This window comes from Lagopus leucura, unplaced genomic scaffold, assembly GCF_019238085.1.
Source record: "Lagopus leucura isolate 7727_CA_CO unplaced genomic scaffold, USGS_WTPT01 Super-Scaffold_100004, whole genome shotgun sequence".
In the NCBI taxonomy this organism is placed as follows: domain Eukaryota; kingdom Metazoa; phylum Chordata; class Aves; order Galliformes; family Phasianidae; genus Lagopus; species Lagopus leucura.
This window is the reverse complement of record NW_024962264.1, coordinates 13,245,964-13,266,884: the sequence shown is the minus strand read 5'-3', so window position 1 is coordinate 13,266,884 and position 20,921 is coordinate 13,245,964. Positions and strand designations below refer to the sequence as shown.

At 38.5% G+C, this 20,921-nt stretch overlaps 1 long non-coding RNA gene across 2 annotated transcripts in view; it reads right to left on the bottom strand.

Annotated features, from left to right (window-relative positions):
- The window catches only part of LOC122180249, a 193,915-nt gene that overhangs the window by 163,529 nt on the left and 9,465 nt on the right, over nt 1-20,921 (bottom strand). For both annotated transcript variants that reach the window (XR_006178968.1, XR_006178969.1), the window contains exon 2: nt 4,896-4,980. This is a non-coding gene — a long non-coding RNA (uncharacterized LOC122180249). The remainder of the gene's footprint in view (nt 1-4,895; nt 4,981-20,921) is intronic.

Here is a 20,921-nt window from a genome sequence, read left to right as displayed (position 1 = left end):
ACTGACTGTATATCATAAGACATAACAAAAACTTCTATTCAAAACGCAACTTAAATTTCCATCTAATGAAGGCCATATGAATTCCCTGTGATTCCTATGAAGTTAAAAATAATATATAATTTGTTCCTCCATGACCTCTTCTTTTGTTTCTTATTTCCCAATATATGCAATATTACTGAATTTCAGACAATAAGATTCAGTGAACGCATCACCCTACATACCCATAATTAAAAAAATTGAGTACCGTATTTTAATACATTCAAATCTGAAATCAAGTTGAAGTTGCTCTTCAACTAAACTATTTTGTCTCTTTAAGTTCATCAAAAGACATCTGTGAAGCCCAATCTAGGCTGTATTTTCTTCACTTTCAAAACAGTAATCACGTGCCTACAGGTTGGCCCAGAAACTACAGACTGTTCTTGTACTTTAAGGCAGATATGGAAAGGCACGGGATACCACACAGCTTTGAACAGAAGAAACAAAACCAGATTGTGAGCCTCGATCTCCACTTGCCCCACACACAGACACTTCCCTGTACTTCAGTACACAGCAAAACTATGAAGTACACAGTCCTTGGATTTGGGATTAGAAGTACCTTCAATGGGCATCAGACTACACAGAAGGTACAGTTTCCCATACACATTGGGAATGATAAGGAAACACAACACAACTTCAGAATCTTCCTACGTTAATAGAAATACCAGGATAAACATTTACACCAGCACTTCTATCGCATATTAATGCTTTCTTGAATGAGAAAAATCGTACTTGGACATCCTGTTTAGTCTGAAAAAAAAAAAAAAAAAGACATCCTTTTGATAGTAACATCTGGTAAGAACAGCTAACTTTTCTGCTGCTCAACCTCATAGCTTGTGAAAAAATGTAATATGCTGGGTAGCAAGTTCCAAACTTAAGTTCCATGGTAAGTAACAGGGAGAAGCAAACAACTAATGCCACCAGAGAAAACATCAGGTATCGAATCACCATCCCAGAACTTTTAACAACCATTTGGATTGGTGCTCAGGGACGTGATGTAGCAGAGGGTTGGTAGAGTCAGGGTACTATGGTTAGGTAGCGGTGAGACTTGATAATCTTCAAGATCTCGTCCAACCTGAGGAATTGTATGACCCTATAATAACAACTCTAAACTTAGCTAGATCATATTTAAAAGCTAAAAGGTGTATTTAGGTCTATGTGTCAGTGGCCTCGACCTTGTAAGCCCATCATTTATTAATCTAGGCAACAAAATGCACTTTACTAAATGGATTTCCCCTGTAATTACCTCTTAAGAAGAAGAAAAGCAGCACCTGTCAATAGTGACACTAGAAAGAGGGAGAAGCAAGTTATTCTAGTCAAAGAGTCAGACGTATCAGCTTAATTTCAACTGACATTTACAGCTACTTCATTAGAAGTCTTCAAAGGAATAAGCACAATAAACATTGTTCCTCCTCCCATTATGTAAGCAAGCAGATAAATGCTGCTTTTGAATACACATTTATGTGCAAATACTGTATTCACGTACTCGCATTCACACACTCTCCCACAAACACATACAAGCACACATAATATACACGAAAACCATAATGAATCAGCAGGATAAACTTAATAGCCATTCAATTTGGCACAGTGTTGAAGACCATCAATGAGTTGCTAGTGCGATAAAAATAACTGAGCTTTTCCAGAAAAAAAGGTTTAGGCAGCATAGCCCGCAATCCTCAGGAAACCTGGACAAATTCTATCAATATGAAGATTGGCTAATACTTGCACCTTCTTTTGGCAATACCAAGGTAAGGATGAAGGCAATTACTCTTCTCAGTAAACTAGGCTGAAAGCACATTCCACATATAACACAACACCTGTCAAGAAGGCTTCTTACAGATGCAATAATCAAATTCCACACTAAATACTACAAACACAGCTGAAAGAAGATGAGTCCCAGTGATGAAGAGCTGGATATAAGCCAGCATTTTGCTCTTGTAGCCCATAAGACCTGCTCTGTCCTGGGCTGTGTCAAAAGCGCTACCGATCTGTAGGGAGAGGAAGGTGATTGTCCCCTTCTAGTCCGCTATTGTGAAGCCCCATTTGGAGTACCATGTCCAGGTCTGCAGCCCCCAACACAAGAAAGACATGGAGGTAGTGGAGCAGGTTCAGATGAAGGCCACAGAAGTGATCAAAAGCCTGGAACATCTTTCTTAAGAATAAAGGCTGAAGGAGCTGGGCTAGTTGAGCTCGGAGAAGAGAAAGCTCTAGGAACATATTACTGCAGCCTTCCAGTACTTAAAGGGTGCTTATAAACAAGAGGGAGAGAGACATTTTACAAGGCAGATCGTGACATTACAAGGGGAAAGGCTTTAATCTAAAAGAGGGGAGATTCAAGTTACACGTAAGGCAGAAATTACTAAAGAAAAGGTGAGGATGCATTGGAACAATCTGCCTAGAGAAGCCATGGATGCCCCATCTCTGAAAGCGTTCAAGGCCAGTTTGACGGGGCCCTGGACAGCCTGATATATCAGGTGACAACCCTGCCCAGAAGTAGAGGGGAGAGCTCAATTACCCATGAAATTAGCCTTCCTATGATTCTATGATTTTTGGACTTGGACTTTTTTTTTTTTTTAAATACAAGTCTAAAGTCAGTTTGTGGGTTAAGGATTGATGCTTTTTTTCCACCCTTTGTTTTGTTTGCTTTGTAAGCTGCAAGCACAGCTTTTGATTAGTAGCAAATATTGAGGGTGTATTAGAAAATTAATTGCTTAACTTGTAAGATATCTTTACACCATAAAAGGTGTCCTCAGTTAATTTAATTTGCAAAACCGCCAAGTGCAGTAAGACCTATCACAAAGTTAATTTTCAAAGAAATCAAATCAATAATGAACTATGGATAAAAATATGCATCCATCAGTATGAAGTTAACCTACTTGACATTTATATTCCTTAAACTGATAGCTGGCACGTGCCTTTCCTATGAATATTGGCAAGTCAGAGGGAAAACATAAGATTTCATTGTCAATACTACAGCAGATTATTTTGACTGGCAAATCAAGCTCTAGACAGGAGCTTTGCTTGTGATACTGCTTTCTTTGACATGCCACATTTTTCTGCCTCAGTGTCCTCACAGAAACACTCCTTTTCCTCATGACATTTTGGGAAACTGAAAAGATTCATCAGCATCTTATGGCTGAAGAAGTGTCAAAGGTAAAAGGTGTTCAGTATCTCCAATTCATCTTAGTGCTCTGCAGAATCAAATTTTAAAATATAGCTCAAACACCAAATACAGAGTGATCTAACGTAGTTTGAGTGTAAAATTTACCTTAAAACTGAAAAGGGAAGAATTACATATACTTAATTGTATTTGTCAGATCATTACTTTATGCCACTGATTTACAGAATAGTAATCACAGTAAGATCTCCACATTTTAAAACGACACTCAAGTTGAGTCAGAGCAAATGAGGAATACCAGAATCAAATTCCAAAGGATTTGGATAATTTAGGTAATGAGGCCAGCAGATGGCAAATGTAGTTCAATGTAGAAAAATGTAAAATAATTGGTCTGGGAATATGTACTAAATAGAACAATCATATGGCATGATTAAGAAACTATTATTTGTGGAGGGGAAGTTAAGCTATTCCAATCTGCATTAAAAAAAAAAAATATCAAAACCATAAAGAAAAATGTTATGACAACATATTAAGAAATAAATGACATAATAAATGATAAAAGGTACTTATTAGATTCTATAACATATAACGTACGTGAATTTCATACTCAAGGGACCCCGGCAGGAACCGGTTTAATTAGGTAACAAGACCAACTAGTGTGAAAATGTAAGAAGTAGAAGCACTCAACACCTTGCAGAATGTGTTTGGCATCACATAGTATCAAATGTAAAGTCAAAAAAGTTCTTTGAAGATCAAGTACAGCAGGATAAAACTACAGCCTTTTGAAGTTTAAAAAAAGAAAAAACAAAAACCCTAGATAAAGTGAAAAAGCCTACCCTACCCAATTAATAGTCAATATCTCAAGAAGAGACTTCTCAGTCACATCATCTGTTGGGTCTCCTGTGTGAGGCCAAAAAGCTAGACCCTCATCTGAATTAGGCACACCAAGGACTCAGGATTTTGGACTCTTCAGACAACAACTCTAATCACATCACCATCAGCTCTTCTAGGGTGATCTTCTAAGTTTGTTCCAAAGCAAAGATCACCTCCCTAATGCACATTACTTCTCCAAAAGTGGAAATTGAATTTTTGTTTAAACAGGGCAAATTCACAACCAGCTGCATTAGTCATATACATCATAGATCATGACAGGACACAAAAATTAAACCTCTGTTCCAAGCACTACATGGTCAAAAAATGTAATACAACAAATGGAAACCGCAACTAAGATAGGGATAATCAAATCAGGTAAGCAGCTGTGTGAAAGCACTGCAGGGTTGTCAGTTTGAGCACAAAACATTAAAAGCTAATACAGTACAAAGATGAAGATGAAAGAATCAAGCTGGAAGAAGAATTGGTGGAACACTGATAGTTAACGATACCTCTGGAGCATCTTATCACATATGGCCACTGACATACTTAGGACCACTTGCACTTCTCATTTTTTACCAGGAAAGATGACATGGAGATGTGAGAACAGTTTTTTTTTTTTTTTTTTTTTTTTTCTTCTCTCAGAGCAACTGACTATTTTTACAAAAGTATTTTTCTACTAGTCAAAAGAAAAATCCACAATTGAAGTCAATCCTATTTGTGGCACTGGATATATTCCTAGGTCTACACAACTTAGCAGATGCCAAGTAGAATCCTAACTTACAAGTTAAAACAAAACAGATACACATAAAGCAACTGCACATGGCAACAAATAAATACCGTCAGAAAACAGTAAAGCATAGCTCACCAATGGTTCTGATGGATTCTTCAGCAATGGAAAAATTCAGTAAAGCACAACCACTCAGTTAAGCAAGGTGTCAATCCAAGAGATCCTATGAGGGAGAGACAAGGTTATTTTAACTACTTATTCGATCCACAGCACATATGAGCATACACAGGATTATTAGGTTACTTTCTTAAGTGTGTTTACTTAAAAGATAACAGCAAAAGAGCTGTAAAAAATAAACAGATGAGAGATTAGGACACCGCTAAATATCAGAAAGCAAATTCCTAATCCTAGGCTATCTTCTAGCCTTATAATAAAACAGGGAAGTTCTTGCTTTACACCATTAATTCTTTTTCATCTTAACCTGCTTACCTTATTTTGTACTAGAGCTATCATATGAAAGTGCTTTGAGTGCTTTTCTCTGATTGTACTGGCAGAGAAATATAAACCATTACCCATCATTACCTTTATTTCAAACCTGTCACTTTTTCCTCTTTGTAGCCAGCAAGCTGCAAGAAGAGGAAAAAAATGCAGTCTGAGAATAAAACCTCCCTTACAAAAATGAGCTGAAAAGAGTGGAACAAAGGAGAGAGAGTTAAGAAAGGAAGAGATCACAGTCTTGATAAACCTGCTCTTCTGCACAAAATACATTCTACTCTCCTTCTATCAAAAAACCACTAAAATGCAACATCCACTGGAGAGCTGGCTTCTGCCCATGGTTCTTTCTCCTGCCATGCCTTCAAGTTCAAATACCTTTATAAATCCACAAGTATTAAGCAAATAGAAGTAATATTGACATCACTGCCCGATGCACAGAAAAACATATGTACATTGAGCTTAAGCACAAGAGAAGACGTGCTTCCCTCAAAACAGTTTTTTACAAGGTACTTTTTAGTAAACCCTTCATGAGCCACACAGTGAGCCATGAGCAATTAATGTTAATTAAGTGCCCCCCTCTAACTATAATGTTGCCAGTGACACACTAATGACCTCAGAATGCACTTGGATTTGAAGTTTTTTCCCCCAAGGTACATGCCAGGCTGCCTTACCTCTATAGAGCTGTGGCACGCTCCAGCTGCTACTGCATATGTATGGAATGCCATTCCAATTTGCAGTAACACACACCATTCACCAAACACTGAAGTAAAGTAACCATTTTACAAGAGCACTGCAGATACAGCTAAAAAATACCAGTAGGATTTGACTTGCCTGCATGAAACCCCACACAAGCAACACGCAACTTATGGCACATAGAATAAGTTGATGATGTTACTGACAGGCAGATTACCACAAATGCAGCCAAGTTAATGCAGCAGAAACACATCCCAGAAGTTTTTCTAAACTGTGTCCTGGGCTAGTAGTGAGTCTGTCTGTTTACTTACCAGTAATTAAAAGCTATACAGAAAGAGTCAGTCTTCCCCAGTTTAACACCAACAGCCTAACATCAGATCTATGGCATTCCACCTCTCCCACTAAGTGCTTTATTAGGAGGCAATAGGAATTGGTTATCCACGTACTCTGCAAGTATAACAGCAGAGGAAATTAAGTACACAGGCACAGCGCAGCATTTACAGTAATTCCTAATTTCACAATTAGATCTCTAGAGACCAAACTGCAAACCATCATCTCACATTTTCAACTTAGGTTATTTGTCTAAGATGAAGAAAATCCGACAAAGCCAGAAGGATAGAACGATATGTGCAAATACCCTTCGAAAGCAACCATCTCTAAAAAATAATAAATAAGCAAGTTTAATTAACTCACAGAAAATGCTAAACTTCAGTAATGCCTAACAACTTTTGTCTCCAAAAGCAACTGAAAAAGGAAGGCAGAAACATCCAGGGTATGTCCTCAAGAACAAAATCAGAGCATCTGCTGTGGCATATTATTGGGAAGCTGAAAGAATTATCTTTTTCTTTTAGGTTGCATCATGTTTGCAAGACTTCCTTCCTAGCCTGCCTTTGAAATAATCTAGTTAAAACATAAGTCAGTTTGGACTTCCAATTTCAGGGCATTTAAGGACTGGTGAAGAAATTTCTATTGCTTTTCCTCGACGTAGCTAACAGCAGAGACAAGAGCGCTAGGATGCAGGGAGGCTCTGTGACTGCAATAATGCAAAGCTCAAAGAAAAGCCATTCCAAGAGCAAACCAGAAGCTTAAAGCAGAGAAGTTATGATGATAGCAGTAAACAATTATTGGAGCTAATCGACAGTATTTCACAGCTGCTTAAAAAAAGAATACCACAACACTGGCTAGCTAAATACCAAATCTAGAATTAATAATGACATTGTGCATTCCAGACAGAATAAGATTCACAGTTGAATTGTATTTTACTGTTAATATCTTACTTTATGTTTATTTCAACACATGAACCCACTCACTGAATGTTATAGACCCAACACTGACTACAAATACCCAGGTAAGTTTGCACAATAAAAAAAATGAAACAGGAGTTTATTTCAGTGCTTGGATCCAAAAGAAATCACCAAGAGCCAGAGAAAGCACTCCCACTCAGATGTACAGAGGAAAACACTTGGGGGTGGGAAGAGAAAGCAAAAACGGGAGGGGTAAAAAGCACTCCTAAGAGCACAAAGTCTGCAAACTGCACAACAGTGACATTACAATTTGTTCATAATTATTACTTGATGCACCATGTGAAACTGTTCACATAGAGCTACATTAAAAAAAGCATCCTGCTACAGATTAATATATTCCATTTCCATAGAAATAGGTCAAAGTTTAGGAAACATACAAAGCTATCGTCTGCTGAATTACATATAGTCAGGATATATCAAGCCATCTTATTACTACCATTAGCTCATTTGAATGACAATCACACCCACAGTCCAGGGGATGATTTCCAGATATACCATCAGGGCTTCTGAGGATTCAGAATCTAAGGCAGCAGCCAACAAACACAGTAGAGGTGAAAGAATATTAGAAGAATATGAAGTCTACTTTCTCCACCAGCAATCTATCCAGCTAAAAAATAAGAACGACTTTGCTTAAGATTTGAATCATCCCAGGCTTTGACAAAGATCTATCATCTATTCATAAATGCTCCCCTTTAAAGAACAGTACATGAGGAATAAAAACCAACTCAAAATTTAAGAGGGCTCTAAAATAGATCTGCACTTTCATCATGCATGGCCATGAAACTGAAATATCTGATAAACACATACCTAATGTGCTGAGACTCGAGAAGAGCATGAGAGTAATCAGCACTTGAAAATAAGCTTTCCAGAAGTGCTCCATTTCAAGGGGATCCAGTAAGTGGCACATCTATATCTGCAACACACACTTGTGCTTTCCCCATCTTCAGACTGTGACACAGAATGCTGGACTTACAGGTAGCAGTCAGATTGACTGTTGTTTTTTTTTTTCCTGGTACTTGGGTTCATGAAGAAACATCAATGTTAACACACTGCCCTACAAATGAAAGCCCTCAGATGGATAGGATGTAAAAGACATGCATGATTGTTTCCTGCTGTGCATGACTTGTGAGAAGTACACACTAAGTCTTCTCAACAACTTGTCTCATTTGAAGCCAAGGTTTAAGCAAAGTTCTTAGTACAACTACAGAACAAAGTTATGCACCTATTCTTCTCTACTACAACTGTGAGTTGTACAGCTTATTACAGGTTATTAGGTGAAAGGGGAAAGACAAACAAAAATAAAATGCACACAAAAACCCTACAACATACCACCAAATAGCATTAGCTTCTCTTCCTGCAGCCTCCAATCTTCGGGAGGCCTGCAAATGGTATGCAAACAAATGTTTCAGAGGATGGAAAAGAAAGCAATAAATATAATCCCTCTCATTGTTCATGTTGCTATGGTATCTGCACAACAAGCCACCCTGTTAAGCACTGTATAAATGAAGATAAAGATGAAGAAAGGTAGGAAAAATATCTATGCTACCACAAAAGACTATCACCCCTTCAGTAAGACATGAGAGGAAAGAAAAAAGGATAATATCAGACAGTATGAAGAACAGTTATTTCAGCACAATACAGCTGCTGCAATTCAGCTTACCTGTTGGTAAGCTTCTGGCAGCACCAATGTTTTAGAAGGGTTTTTAAAGAGGACAATTTGCAGCCTGGGGCCTGCACATCAGATAAATCATAGCACAAAAGAGAAGCATTAAAAGCTTAAGTGAGGTGACAGTGATGGGGAACTGAAGGCAGGAATAAGAATTAAAATATTTTCACAGATGTGACAGGTGAGAGAATAAGAACTCTGAAAACAAGAAATAAACATCTTACATGTAATGTGACAGGATAGATGGAGCTAGTTGATAGAGCCAAGGAAAGAAGCAACGTTGGTCAAACAGAGGAAGTCAAACTTCAAGTAACAGACTGATAAATCTCAGCTGACTGGAGAACCTAGCAACCACCCCAGAGAAAAATGCATTAATGTCACCAAACCAAGGACTATAGATGACACACATGGCTTATCAATATTTCAACTGTGTTTTCTAAAAGACATTAATGAAGAATAAAAAGACAAGACAATGACTTGCTGGCTTCCCAGACAGATCACTCTGAAAGTAATGCCTCCTATTTATTCTCATAGAAAGCATAACAGAGAGAAAGAGCACAATAAGATTATTTGTTAGAGCAAATACTCAGCTACAAAGCTATTTTTCAACAGTTACTACCATTCATTAGGCATTTTCATCAATAATAAGAGCCTGCATGCCATGCTTGGTAAAAAAAACAAAAACAAAAACACACACAACGGTGCCAACAGAGGTGACCCACAGTTTCGCAGCTGCTATTGCTGCTCTGCTGCTGAAACACAACACCCATCACCTCATTGTGCTCACATGCGTTCTGTGTTCTCAACAAACATGCAGCGAGCATTGATCAGCGTCAATGGGTGCAATATTCTCTTCATGGAGGAAGTCAGTGACACACCATGGCTTCACATGTATTTCCATGCCAGGCACCAATTTGGCAGACTGCCCTTCTGCTGCCATCTGTCACACGGCAATAAAGTGTAACAGAACATTGATGGGAAGGTTCAGCCTCTACTGTCATACCACATGTGCCAACCTCTGATGTCACGGACCAATGTAATAAAATAGGAGGCACTACTTTCCAAGCAGCCCTCATACAGTCAACATCCTTATCTGGGCTTTATGCTAGATTTCCTATGGATTGATTTCTCTAGTAAAAAGAGAGAGGTTTGTATTTACCCTACAAGAGCTTGCTGTTACATTTACTACCATCAGTCATCACTTCTCTCATTTGTTCTACAAAACTGCAGGGTTGAATGGAAATGGCAAAAATATCTTGATATCTTTTGATCCACGTAAAAACAGACAACCACTATGGCTTACACTTCACCTCAAGTTTTAAGATACTCACCCAAAGAGTTTCACAAGTCCACTCCTTTCCCACAGTTGAGAAATTGTGTTAAACCCTCCTAAATAAAAACAAAAACCCTGTCTTTTATGTTCAAGTAAATGACAACTTCTAAGTTTTACCAAACCGCCAACAACTTCGGTCGTTCTGACAGTTTTCAATTCTTCTAAAACAGTGATGATACTCATCACATGGATGAACAAGAGACAAGACTAATGAAAATAACCTCAGAATATTCTGAAAAGGACACTATAGTCAACAATGCAGGAATGACAGGTTAAAAGCATTCATGGAGGCTGGATGCTTTCACATCCCCAAAACTAGATGGGACCTACAGCCTGAAGGGGCTTAAAGTTTCAGCCAATCTGAAACTAACATCACTACTGTCATTGATATTTAATTACTATACACTTATAGCGTTCTGGTTATTGATGTCTCGAAACCAGGAGAGTCTTACATTGGTCTCTAAGAAAGTCAGGAGGAAGACACTGCCTCCTATAAACCATGACACTCATCCGTTCTGAATCCATTTCCAAACATGCACAAAACCATAAGGTAATCAGAAAAAAAGCCATCTCTGAACATAAGTTAAACATAAGTCATGCTTAGTCAGTCTGCTTTCTATGATCCAAGTAATAGCTGGATAGAAAAGGGGAGAAAGCTAGGTGGTAGTAGGGGTTCTGGAAGATGAAGAACAATTAGATACACTGAAAGCAGGCTGGGCTGCTGGGTTCAGGGACAACTGTTGAGAACAGACAGCCACCAAGACGACACGGGCCTAGATTATGACTTAGAAAGAGCAGTTACAAGAACTACACTGTTCTGTACTTCATTAAAGAGGATGCATAAGGTCTGCAAAACCTTGCCCTGATTTACCCTGAAAACTGCGTAAGTGACAACAAAAAGAAATGGGAGCAGAGACTGTCTTCCTCTCCAGCTATCCAGCATTCTATGAAGTTGCCACTAAAAGAACTTGGCATATCTGAGCTGTCATTCTGCAGCATTTCAAAGCCACTCTCTTCATTCTGTGCTTGCTTCTAGCCCAGATTCGTAAGTTTTCACTCAAAGACCCAAGGCCCTCTATTTGTAGCTACTCTGTATACCTGCAGTAAAACTGTCAACATCTAGAAGCGTCATGTAAACAGGTGCATATTTTACTTCTTCCTGCTGTCAGCAAAATAAGTATTATTAAGACTAGAGCAGACAGCAGATTTTTAAAAGGCTTTAGTTATACCAGGGTTAAATTCGAACAGATTTTTAGTCTACTGTTCTAAGGCAGTGAAACATAATAGCCTCTTAACTGACACATTGTTATCAGTCCTATTACGACTTTCTTCAAGCTTGTCAGTGGATTATGGTCATATTTTTTAGTCACAGATCTAACCAAAGCAGAAGACTGAGCTACTGACAGCTCAGGAGCCACATGGCTGCTCCCATGCAGACTTGGGATTCTAAGAGAGGCATAAACTGTAGCATCTCTCAGCTCCAACTTGCCTCCTAGTAAACAACAAGTTCCTTTTCTACAAGAAACAAAGATCAGCATTTACCCTCACACTGATAAAACAGTCAGAACAACAAACTGCACCCATCTGGGCAGATGGTCTGATTCAAAAGATTTGGCTGGTTTGCTGATACTACCCACTTCAATTCCAAAATGGTCTAGATAAACCAATCTTAAAAAGTACTTAAAGAAGTGCCTCTGTTTAATTCACAGGGTCTGACAAAACCAATCCATCATACTCACAACAAAGTCTGAAGTAATGCTGAAATATCTATTTCTCATTCAGACAAGCAAGCTGCACTTCATTCTCCAAAGCACCAAGCAATCGTTCGTGCAGGCGTTACACTGTGGCTTAGAATGGGAAACAGCAAGGACTATAAACACACCTTAAGCATGCAGTGTACTGTACTCTCCTGCAATACATGTAATGGGTATGCTCCCACTGCAGTCCCTGGATTGTACCATGCCTGGAGTGAATTCCTGATTTCCTCTAACTTAGTGATTGGTGCCAAAAAGAGCAAAGAGCCCAGCATTCCAAGTCTTACAGATCACACCCTGTGCATTTCAAAACCAACCACTGTAACTGTCACGGAATTTGGGACAGGCAGTGATTAAGAACTGTTTAAGATGTGTTTATATACACAGCTAGAGCATAGCTGAACACTGCATTAAAGCAGATCACCTACAAAAAGTAGAGGAATTCCATTTTCTACTCTTTTCATAGCTACCCACATGCCAGCTGCAGTGATTGTCAATGACCCAACACTTGTATTATAAACACTCTATCCAGTAGTTGGTTTCACATTGATTACTGAAAAAATAACACACCAGTGTTTTATCACAAAAATGTGAGCTTGAAACATCAATCTAAAAGTAAAAGGACTGAAGAATTTGAGTCTGACATCCTATCTACTAGACTATTCACTGAATGCTAAATTTAATAAGTGGTTCATAAATAAAACAACAACCACAACCAAGCTGTCTTCCCAACCCTTCACAAAGAAAACTCTACAAAAAATGAACCCAGTCAAGCCAGACAGCAGACTACTGGTCACATATCTCACCAGCATTCATTACTGATAGTACAAGAGAAAGATGAACAAACAAACCAGCAATCCAGGAAAACATGCCCTGATGCCAAAGGCAAATCCTCACTGTAATAAGAATGCCGCCAGTCTGGCCTTCATTCATACACTCTGCGTATACAAATAGGTCACGTATGTCCTCAAGTCTGATCTGATAATGAGCAAAACTGCTTCAGTGAAATTTATGATGTTCCACACATGCTCATGAATGCATGGGACGTTAGAACAGAGACACTGGTACCAAGTGCTATACCAGCATTTCTAAGAAGGAAAACTTGCACAGAGCAAAGGCAGCCCTTCCTGAATGTGAGAGCACGAGTCTGAAAAGGAGACTTAGGTATTTGAATAATTTTTAAGTCATCTGCTTCTCCTTCCCACACGTGCTTTTATTCTGTAAAAACTATCAACCACTAAAAACACGTACGCAAGTGAACTAAGGATTGTCAAGCTAAGCTTGACCTAAAACAACTTCAGCACCTGTCTTGATTAAGTGTTGCTCAATAGTACATCTGCATTACCAACAATGATACAAATCACACCCAAATAACATTTTTATGAAGAACAGCAAATGAAAGAAACCCAAATTTGTTTTCTATTGTGCACAAGAGAAATATTTTTTTCCTTTCCAGTTTCAATTCAAACTCCTGGCTACTTGAACGGCTGTAGTATTATTAATCAAACGCAATAATAAGAACTCCAGAGAGAGAGTACCGGCCCCTAACCCCATTGATGCAAAGGTGGAAAGTTTTCTTGTTAACTTGAAAGAGTTTTGGCTCAAGTCTACAGCAAAAGACACAAAAAAGACACAAAAGACAGCAAAAGACACTGCAAAAAACACTTGAAATAAGATAAAAAAATGTTTAAGAATAAAGATAAATTATTATATAATACAGAGTTTTCAGCACTTAATGCTTACCACTGTAGGATTTAACAATATTTTCCAGTTTCTATTCTACAGTGAACTGAGGCCATCTGTAACAAAGATGATAGTAAAATGTTTCACTCTTGTTTTTTCCCCCCTCTAGACTCCAATTTCTTTCTGCCAGCTTTTGTCATGGCCCTCAGCATCATCCAACCTTTTTAACAGCACACTAATTTCAGAAACAAATGAAAATCAAGCTTTAGCATAAACATATAAATGCAATTTGAGGGCAGAAATGAAATGGAATCTGAAGTATGTTATCAGGAAGTGATATGTAATTAGCTTTTGCTGCTAAAAGAAAGGCACAGCAGTGGGGTTTGGAATACACAGGTGAGCAAGTTCCTTCTAGTACAAAATCCATCCTTCCGTAGATTTTAGAATTCATGGTCCCCTCTGGACCCAATATGAACTTATCTATTTATACAGCTTGAGGCATTTATTGCAGGAAAACAAAGAACATAAAACTTCCAATCTGCAGAAAGATATTTAGAAGAAACTTCAGCTAATAATTTTCATACAAACTTCTACCTTGTCATTGCTCCTATCTGCTGAGAATGGAAGATAAAACTCGTATAAACATTAAGACACACTCCACCTTCAGAACTTGCCTTGAATTCAGACGCACATTGCTTAGTAATCACTTATCACTGAACCCTTTCATTCAATAACGAAGTTGTTGGTTATTAACAATATTAATAATAATCAACATCATAAAACTTAACTAGTGTTAATGAATGTGCCTTACAAGTACAATTTGCAGTAGGTCATCGGTAGCCTATAGGCAAATACAATGCATGCTTTTTTGTGTTCTTTAGACATTATTAAGAAAGCCTACACAAAACTGAAAGCTCATGTCAATACTCATTTTTCATGTAATGCAATATAATTCCATCTCTTATACTTAACAGTAACACATTTTTGTTACTGGTAATACAAACTATTAAGTGCGTAAGTGGGAAATGAATAAAAGAAAATATTGGTCTTTTGAATGAAAGCGATACCAAATGCCAGAAGTACAAGATATGGAGACCTACAATTCACAAGAACAATACTGCCAAGCACCTCATCAACACAGTATGCATTACATGGCAAGTTCTGATCTGGCCACACTGTGCCTGCATCTTCTAGTTACGCTGTTCTGCCTGGCACTTCAGCACATTATTTTACATAGACAAAGCAAGTACTGCACAGCCGTGCAGTGAAATTAACATTTAAAATCTGCTTTCCCTATGATTTATTCTCTACTTGCCTTCTGGTGGGCTTCCTACAAGAACACCTGCTAATTTTAAGGTCCTGGAAAGTTCAGCTGACAGTATAGCATATATTTTTCAGTGATGTTTCTTACTATAGCAGCAAGAACAGCCACTGATTGCACAACTCAAGCCCCCTTTAAAGATAATCAATGAAGTGTTAACTTTCAAATACCCTGGAATAGAACAGTAATTTATTTCTCCCCTTTTTCTGCATCCAGCCTATAATGTCTCGTTTGCGAAATTGGCAAGAGCAGGCAATCAGCTTTTCACTGGCTTTCCTTGGCCTAGTAAAGGAAAAGCTAACAGAAGGAGCTGAGTAGTAAAAGATACACAAATTAAATGTGGATTTCTTTACATCATCTTTGACTGATGCCCTCAGGGATTCCAGGGTTTATTCTTACAGGATTGAGGGTGGGGCTTATGGTTTGATTTTAACTGGAGACCATGTATTGGTCAGCTTTGAAGGTCACAAAATAAGGACATGACATCAGGGAGGTTTTCTTCCCACTATCTTCCTCATTAAGTGCCTCTAAAATAACAACATCACATGCTACTTAGTAGAATTGAATCAATTACATCAGATTGCTGTGTTGTGTTCAAGTACATGAAGCCCAATAATGAGCATTCCGTTTATCATTCGCCCTTTTCAGGAAACTTGGTCTTGAGGGAAATTTACAACCAAAATAAAACACTATATTATAGCCTGTGGAAGCAGCACCAAAAACCAATGATACCATCTTCTTTCATTGAAGAGGAATCCCCCACCAACATAGGCTACTGCTGATTAGCAGGCACATGCAAAATGAACCACCTGTATGCCACAAAAGATTTCTGAACATTATCACTCTTTTAAACGCCCTGAAGCATCAGGCCACAGATGGCACTTCAAAAACTACAGCAATTTACTGCGTCTAACCTCTATCTTTATTGAGGTAATTATATGATAATATATGCAAATCAGTCACTGACTTTCATAACTGCTACAGTTCTTGTTCACCAAATCCATAGGATCACAAAAATAAATGCTATCAACCCACACCATTGTGTCATAGTCCCTGTTCACTGCCTCTGATTTGCAGACAGCTGGATGGTGAAAGAACAGATACCTCGGTGCCCACAAAGGCCTTGTAAGTTCAAGCTTTATAGAGACCAGAGATGCTGATGGAAATGCCCAAGTTAATTAGAAGGGGGAAAACCTTTTATGCTTTGAGCAGTTTCTAGACTTACTGTAACTGGCACAAACGCGTTCTTTCCACTTAAAATTGTGTTCTTAGGGTGGGATTTTTTTGTGCACTGTTTTTCCTCGCTGTTATTGTTTATTTTCCTGCCTAGTGGATCAAGACCTGCTCTTCTTTCACAAGTTGATGCTCTAAACAAAGTTCATGTTACAACCTCCATCTAGTCAAGTGTGTTTACCAGGCCATGCCATAAACATTTCTCAAGAACTTTGGATAGATGAAGTCAGGTAACTTATCTACCATATGCAGTTCAAGTGCTCCAGCAACATGGACAGAGCTCTTTTGCCTGCACAAATTCTAGTGCACTGGAAGCCTTTGCCCTAGTCACTGCCATCTTACTGCTGTTTTCCAAAGGAAGGATAGCTTCTCCCAACACATTCTAATTCTGATCTTCAAAGCTGCACTCCGATATCAACGTGAAAATTAGTCATGATGAAAATGAAATAACAAAAAGGCAGCTAAGAAAACCAAACCTGAACGTTTTACAGGCTTCCAAAATTCTAACAATTACAGAACTTACAGGATAAGCCACTGCTCTAGAGGTCATCATCACATCTGTCTGCAACATCATTGCAAAACAGAAACAGTGTTTTCAAAACTATCACCTCTCACACTCATGGAAGGAAAAAAACCCACCAAACCAAAAACCTTGATGTGTAACTGCTAAGTCAAATAGGCTATAGTAGCACAACATCCCATAAAATCCCCTGGAGAAGGCTAACTCACCACCTACCTTTGTCCAGTTAACATCATTTAAACAAAGTGTTTCCTGCAGTCATTTGCTCCTACAAGAAAAGAACCAGAAACTCATTCCTCTCAAGCAGAATTACCAACCCATTTAACAAAAGCTGCCTAACTCCTAGTAGCAACTGCAAAGTAGCAACTGCAAAGTAATGGTATCACCAACTCATGCAGTCCAGCAGGAATAACCGACTACTGAAACACACAGTGGAGAACAGCTTGCATAATTATCAGCCCTCTCGGAAGAATCTGGTCATTCCAAGGGATAAGAGACATTAACTACACAGTTGGTTTCCTTGACTTAGTACTATACTAAAAGAAGTGCAAGTGGTACATCTGCTTTCATAAACTGAAAGTTCGTTACTGACAGCAAAAATAGACTGATGTTAGATATCAGAAATCTCCTATTAGTACAGACAATGAATGACTGAAATAAGTTGCCTGAGAAATAGGAAATCTCTGCTGGCGATGGTCCTTGAGAACAGGTTAGACTGTAGCTCCTGTCAGGAACAAACAGACAACCTCCTGTGATTCAAGAGTACTTCCTGATTCTTTGCATACTGTCTTTTCAAAGTGTTCTTCCTGGCATAGGATACCTCAAGAATTTATTTGCTCACTGAAAGCTGCTGCACAACTATCAAGTATAAGAACTGAAAAAACAATGCCTAATATTAACAGGAAAACTCCTGATGGAGAAAAAACCACACACAAACATACATATATAAAAACCCTGTATTTGCTGGGGAAAAAAAAAAAAAAAAGTATCTTAAAGGCATAAAGTAATAACTTAGGAGGTGCTAGCCACTGCAAGACTTGAGAATCTTGTTAAATCAAATACATGCATTACTGTGGCTGAGAAGCTGTCAAGCTGTACAGCACAGTGTCTTCACTTCTCTCCAAAACATTTTAAAAGCTGTGTACGTTCTAAAAAAACATATATACCATTTTACACCTGATACATACATGCATGCACTACTCGTATTTAGGAGCCAAAACAAAAGCTAATTACAAAAAGATGAAGCAAGAACATGGCAACAATTGTTACATTAGTTGAACAAGGAGGTGGCAGATAAAAGGGAGTTAATGAAAACAATTACTAATGGGCAGCACAGTAACGTTAATAAGGTCCCAGCAAATGAGGCAAGTAAATTAGTAATAGGATTATTTAAAGCATTGCACTCTGGTCATTTTCTTTTTTTTTTCCTTCTTTACAAAAATAGCTATTGCACCACTGTACTGATTGACCACTTAAAACCTCTTAGTGTTATTACGTTATTTATCTTCCAATAAGAACTGACAACTGCTGAGGTGCCTGCAGGCTCCAATAGGTATGAGCATAACAAAATTTGATGCAACTAAACAAGACAGACTAAGTTAATTAATATTATAGTTAGATAGCCTCTTATGCTTACACCCAGTTGCTTTGTTTCTTAATAAATTAAGCTTCTCCTTATTTTGTTTAGTATATAAAATTTTTAAGTCCAATTGATTGCATAGCTCCATTAATCTGATATCTTACAGGACTATTTGTGCAATTCAGAAATTCAACAATTCAGCACTGACACATCTTTAAGGGTCTGGAAACTCATCTGCTCTTCTGAGAGAAGGAGTTAAGTTACTATTTGTTATGAATGTTGTTTATGTCTCAAAGGATAAGCATGCCTGCAGTTTGGCACAGTTCTATCAAGAAAGACAATAAGTGAATACCTTGCTCCACTACTGGAGCAAGCATACAAGAGCATGAAGGCAGGGTAGCAAAACCTTAACTGTATCCAAGGCAGCCGTTCTCACAGCCCAGCACATCAGAGAGAATCTAGACTCTTCTACAGTTTTGTGCTAATACGCCAAACACAGACAGGCTTCATTCTCTGCTGCATGAGAGGCAGCACTGACTTGTAGTATACAGAAGGTAGAGAACAGCAAATACGCTAACAGTTACCTGCTCCCAATATCTGGCAGCAGAGGTGACAGAATAGGATACATACCCGTGCCTCTGTTGCCCTAATTCATATCATGTGGTGACTACATTCTGACTGGAGGAGATTTAAAGGCCATTTATTTCCCTCTCATGGGGGGGGAAATAAACAAAGCACTCTTTTCTTTGTCCTTCAGGGACTTCCCTAACAGCCCACATACACACACACACCTTGTGTAGCCACAGGGTAATGTGGTTTACCTTCTCTACCTCTAATCAAATGTGGAATGAGTTCTCAGCCACTGTTCGGCTGGTTCCAAGTAGTGCTAATATGTAAATTGTGTTTCAACCCCCCTGCATTTTAATACCTTAGAGAGCAATTTCTCCTGCATTTGAATCACTGTACCACCAATTACATGGATGATGAATCCAGCCTAGAGTATTTGCCTACACTTAACATACATAACTAATGAAATAAACATTAATTAGTAAAATACTAGTACAGTGACATGAGACACAAAGCACTACAACTGTACTAACTTGTACTAATGGTCTATTTACGAAATACGAGAATAAACTCTGAAACTGGAGGTTAAAGTACTTTTGAACATATGCATATAAACAACTAGTTACATTTGTAATAAAAGCTATGCCCGATCAGTAGTCCAGCAAGAAGTTGCCTCAGCCATGATCTATCAGAAATGATATTCATCAGTTAATTACTACAGTAGGTGCATCCCATTCAGTACATTCTCTACCCAGAGGACAGACTGTCTGGACAGGAAACCAATGTAGACTAGTTCAGCTTCACATGGCTGTAATGACACTGCTCTCATTACAGCAAGGCTTGATTTAAACCAAGCTTCAATACACCACAATTCTTTTTGCTGCCACTGATTTAAGTAAGAAAACATTTAGACACTTTGACACTTCACTGTCATATAGGACTACTGACATACAGCCATGATTAGGAAGCCTAGGTCAATGGTACTAAAAATAAAATTTAGCATGGGATGCAAATGAACTCAACAAAAGCCTCAAATGAGACATTTTTGTGGCCTCCTTAGCCACTCACTAAGTTAGAACAGGGAGTCTTCCCTAGAATGCAGAGCTTCAGAGAAAGTTAAGATAACCAGAGCTGCAGAAACAAAACGTCTTCTGCTTACACTGTTCGTAGGTGACACTAATGAAACTGGTAATAAAGCAATTGAACTTACTTGCTCAGCAGTTCCAATTATCTTTCCCAACATGCTCTTCCCTGGCCTTGCCTGTCCTGTCTCTCATATTAGTGACTTCACGCCACACAGTGAAAGTAAGGCTTTTGGTGTGTTCAAACAGGCGTCAACATGAGAGTTGCAAAACAGACTCAAAATTAATCCCAACTATGCTTGGGGGGGTGATACAGCCTGATACTCAGATCTGTCTGAAACCAGCTCGCAAGATACATTAATAAGTTTGTTTCAAAACAGAAGAAATAATGTTGAGAATTCAAGTACATAAACCTCAGCTGTAAACAGACATGTACGTACTGCAGTCTGTGTGAGCACCCATGTACTTCTAAGCAAAAAGAGACAGTGGCATTTATTCGATTTCTCTCTCAAGGTTGGCTGGAAAGATATTTACAGAAGTCCAGAAGTGTCAGTCAGTATTTCCTGTCATGTCTATGCTGAATGAGCCCTCTGCAGAAGGATTCAGAGCAGCAACATACAGATCTCTGAGCCAGCAGCAAAGAACCATAACAGTTGAGTTCTGCTCTAACCCAGACCATTAGCACTAAAGACCTTTCTGTACAAGCAGGACAAATGACAAAAAGGAAACCTGGTTACCAACACTATCATACATCTTGTCAAATTCACCTCACTAATACCAGGACAGATCATGTAAATTACTTGCCTGGAGCCTAGTAAATTTGCTCCCCTGAGTTTTCGGCCTGGTATAATCACCAGCTTGATTAAATGCACATCAGTTCTCTAATCCTGCACTGCTCACTCTAAGGATAGGTACTGGATACTTCATTTTTACT